Below are 4,700 nucleotides of genomic sequence, written 5' to 3'. Positions count from 1 at the left end.
GGATGAGGCAGAAAGATCGCCGGAGCCCAGCAGGTTGAGTCTGCGGTGGCCAGGAGCGGCCACTGCACTCCAGTCTGGGCGACAGAGTGAGACTCCAACTCAAAAAAAAAAAAAAAAACACAGTGTGAACACTTCTTGTGCTGGGTGTGTCCATATCTATGAGCATACCAGGAGCTATGCTAGATTCAGCAACCAGCATACCAGGTACTTTTCAGAAGAGGGGTCCGAAGCTCAGTGTGCTAGAACCCTGTCTTCTCAGACAGGAGAGGCAGAGTCTCAAACACAAGCCTTCTCACATCAATTTTAGCACTTTCCCACGAATCCTGCCAGTTCCTGCTACTCTGGCCCCATTCAATTGGAAGCCAACTTTCCTTTTGTTGAACTTTTTCTGCTTTGTTTTTCCCTTTTTCTGATTTCTCCGCTCTTTGAGGATAAGACTATATTTTCAATACTGGCCAATATGGAGCTGGGTACATTCAATAAACAAGTAAATAAATGAACAAACAAAACACAATCAGTACCTTAGAGGATGGGAACACAGTAGGACCATAAATACACACAGAGAAGTACTCATCATGGAGATAGACTGGCCTTGAGTCTAGACATGATCTTCTCACAGTGAACCAATGGCAATTAGTGGTACGTACACAGCCCTGATTCCCAAGTTAAACAGCGCGAAGTTATAGCCTTGATAGGTTACAAGAGCGTTGTTAGGGATGCGTTCCTATGAGAATATTTAATGCCATGGAAAATGTTCATGACATAGTGAAAAAAACAGATGATAAAATACTATGTGCAATGTGATCTTGGGTTTTTGTTTTTTGTTTGTTTTTTTAGCAGAGTCATGCTCTGTTGCCAGGCTGGAATGGTGCAATCATAGCTTACTGTAGCCTCAAATTCCTGGGTTCAAGGGCTCCTCCCACCTCAGCCTCCACACCCTGACTAATGATCTTGGTTTTTTTGTTTGTTTGTTTCAATATTTGTCCTTGTACAGAAAAGAAAAGCTGAAGGAAATCTATTCACATGATGGTAGGATTACAGGTAATTGGGATTTTATTTCTCTTGCTTTTCTGCATTTTTTAGACACCCTAAAATGAATAAGTAACATTTGTGTAGTAAGAAAAAAAGGTTTTTTCTGTTCAGTTCAGACTTAGTTTTTTAATTAAGTTGAATTCTCACTCTGTTACCCAGGCTAGAGTGCAGTGGCACGCTCATGGCCACCACAGCCTCGACCTGCTGGGCTCAGGTGATCCTTCCGCCTCAGCCTTCCAAGAAGCTGGAACTACAGGCACGCGCCACCACGCCTGGCTAATTTTTTGATTTACTGTAGAGATGAGGTCTTACCAAGTTGCCCAGGCTGGTCTTGAACCCATGGGCTCAGGCAATCCTCTCACCTAGGCCTCCCAAAGTGCTGGGATTATAGGCGTGAGCCACCATGTCCACCCGGACTTAGTTTTTTTTTTTAAAAAAGAATGAAAGCTTTTTCCAGGTGTGTCTAAAGAGAAAAATCTGCAATTCCTTCCAGGGCCTAGCCCTTCACAGCTCACCTAGTTCTTTCCTATCTATTCTTTTACTCCATCTTCAGAGCAATCCTGGGGCTTAAGCAACAGAGCAACTATTTATCTTACAAAGAAGGAAATTGCGTCCAAAGATGTGAAGCAACCAGCCCGGGTCATGCAGCACACACAGGCAGAGGGGTAAAGATAAATCTTAACCTCAAGCTCTGATACCGTAAGCTCAGGACTCTTCCCCTGAGGACACTGTCCAACCTGTATGACAACATGCTTTGAAAAGTGCAACAGTTAGCAAAGCACCTACCATTTTCTAACTGGCACTAGGTGATTAATTATTATTATTATTATTCCATGAAGTTTTTCCTTTAAAGCCTGTAAAAATCAAAGCAGACACCTCTTGTGCAACAGAAGCAAATATTTCTGGAGACACATGGGTGTTGCCACCTTGTATGTTGTCCAGGAACAACATTCTTTGTATTTTGTCCGGGAACAACATTCTTTGTAAAAAGAAAAAAGAAAAAAGAAAGAAGCAAGGCAAAAATAGGTAAATTTGCTTATCTGTTACAAATAAGAAAGAAGCTGGTTTCCCATAGCAAAAGAAGATCCCTCTGGTCACCAAAAGTGATAACTTTTTTATTTTTTTGATTCAAGGTCTCACTCTGTTACCCAGGCTAAAGTGCAGTGGCACAATCACAGCTCACTATAGTTCTTGGGCTCAGGCAATCCTCCTGCCTCAACCTCCCAAGTAGCTGGAAATACAGGCATGTGCTCAGCTAATTTTTTTTTTTTCTAGAGTAGAAGTCTTGCTATGTTGACCAGGCTGATCTCAACCTTCTACTCTCAAGCATTCCTCTCACCTTGGCCTCCCAAAGTGCTGGGATTACAGGCGTGAACCACTGCACCCAGCCAATGACTTTTTTTTTTTTAAGTTGGAGTTTCACTCTGCCGCCCAGGCTGGAGTGCAGTGGCAGGTTCACAGTCACTGCAATCTTGACCTGCGGGGCTCAGACAATCCTTCCTCCTCAGCCTTTCCAAGTATCTGGAACTACAAGTGTGAGCCACCATATCCAGCTAATTTTTTGATTTATTGTAGAGACGAGGTCTCGCCAAGTTGCCCAGGCTGGTCTTGAACCCCTGAGCTCAGGCAATCCTCTCACCTCCACCTCCCTAAGTGCTGGGATTATAGGTATGAGCCACCGCACCCGGCGGTCAATGACTTTTAACCTGTTTTTTCAGATCTGATGGACTGAAACCTAGACAGAAGAAGGAAGCTCAATATCTGCTAGCCAACACTTCAAAAGCACACAATTACTCCAGCTATTATAGATTCTGCCACCATCTCCTTGGACAATGAGAACTCCTCTACAACAACCCAATTGATTGCCCTCATTAAGTACACCACTTTCGTTTATAACGTGTTTTCTCTTTTTCCCTCTGTAAAGTCATTTTTGTTTTCAGGCATCTAACCATAAAGACCAGGAGAATTAAACGAATGAAGCAAACAGAGAAAATCAAACACAAAGCATCAGATAACATCCAGTGCTGGTACAAAAAGCAGTGAAATGAACACATTTGTACATAACTAGTGGTGGAAACTGGGACTACTTCTTTAAAAATTAGTTGATTGGCTGGGCTCAGTGGCTCATGCCTGCAATCCCAGCACTTTGGGAGGCCAAGGTAAGAGGAATGCTTGAGCCCAGGAGTTTGAGGCCAGCCTAGGCAACATAGTGAGACCTCATCACCATAAAAAAATTCAAAAAGTAGCCAGATATGGTGGCACATGATTGTAATCCCAGCTACTTGGGAAGCTGAGGTAGGTGATCACTTGAGCCCAGGAATTCGAGGTCATGGTGAGCTGTGATTGCACTCCGACCTGGGCAACAGAGTGAGAACCCTGACTCAAAAAACAAAACAAAACAAAAACTCAGTGTATCCACAGGAAAATACTTTTTAAAAAAATTTTTTATTTTAAAGATGTGGGGTACAATGACCATTCAGGTATACGAATGGTCATTGTACAGGTAATTTGGGCCTCACTTTGGTCCCCACATCACCTGGTTTGAGATCAGGTACCCTCATTGATGAAGTGTGCCCCCCTGCACCCGAAAAATGCTTGTTTTAACCAAATATTTCTACTACTAAGGAAATAATTCACAATATTTAAATGACTATGTGTAGAAAAAGAATAATTATGGCATTACTCAGAATAGCAGCAATTTATAAATTACAAGCTAGACATCTTATACCAAAGGAAAAGTAAAATTATAGTACAGTAACATAAGGTAACATTATGCAGCCACTCAAAATGATAATTACACGAAAGAGTTGTCAAGGGAAAGTTCCTCTTTCTAGAAGTATTCCAGCTAATAAATGCAGGAGTGATAGCATTAAATCATAACCACTTTGCAGTCTCTAGTGAAATTATAGATAGAGGCAATAAGCACCAATGACTGATAACATCTTCAGAGAAAGAGAGGCAGACAGATAACTCAGAGCCAATCCATGAAATATTCTCGTCCAAAATCCAGCACTGAATCTAACCAAGCATCTGGGTCTAACTATGAGTTTTCAGGAAATATAAGAGAGAGAGGGAAATGCCAAGCACTATAATCAACAAAATCTATAATATAGAAAACCTATAGGATAAGATGATAGTTTCTTCAAAAACACATTGCAAGGGAAAACAAGAGAGGGAGGGAAACCTGTGGATTCAAAGAGATCTAAGACACACATCTACCAAATGCAATGTATGAACCTTGTTTGGATACTTATGTAAACAAATAAACTGTGAAAACCACTCGTTTTTGGCAATTCAGGAATTAGGAATACTAACAGGATATTTTGTGAGATGAAGGTGTATAATCAGCTACTTCAGTATGATCATGGTATTGTAGTCATGTTTTTTTTAAGAAGCCATGTATTTTGGAAGTACATTTTGAAGTGTTTGCAGATAAACTGACATAAAATGTAAGATTTGTTTCCAATTAACCCATCCTGGGGGGTGGAGGCAGCAGGAGTATATGGATGAACCCAGTCTGGCCATGAGTTGATCATTGTTCAGGGTAGTGATGGAAATGCTGAGTTCATTTTACTTCTCCCTCTACTCATATATGCTTAAAACTTCTCATAGCCAGGCTTGGTGGCTCAGCCTGTAATCCTGCGCCTTTGGGAGGCTGAGGTGAGTGG

General features: G+C 41.6%; 1 protein-coding gene across 1 annotated transcript in view; it reads right to left on the bottom strand.

The window, feature by feature from the left end:
* The window catches only part of HKDC1 (hexokinase domain containing 1), a 66,326-nt gene that overhangs the window by 7,484 nt on the left and 54,142 nt on the right, over positions 1-4,700 (bottom strand). The window lies entirely within an intron of this gene.

Source organism: Carlito syrichta, unplaced genomic scaffold, assembly GCF_000164805.1.
Source record: "Carlito syrichta isolate Samal-C Ts95f unplaced genomic scaffold, Tarsius_syrichta-2.0.1 Scaffold315646, whole genome shotgun sequence".
Lineage (NCBI taxonomy): Eukaryota > Metazoa > Chordata > Mammalia > Primates > Tarsiidae > Carlito > Carlito syrichta.
The sequence above is the reverse complement of the archived record's forward strand: the minus strand, read 5'-3'. Positions and strand labels throughout refer to the sequence as shown.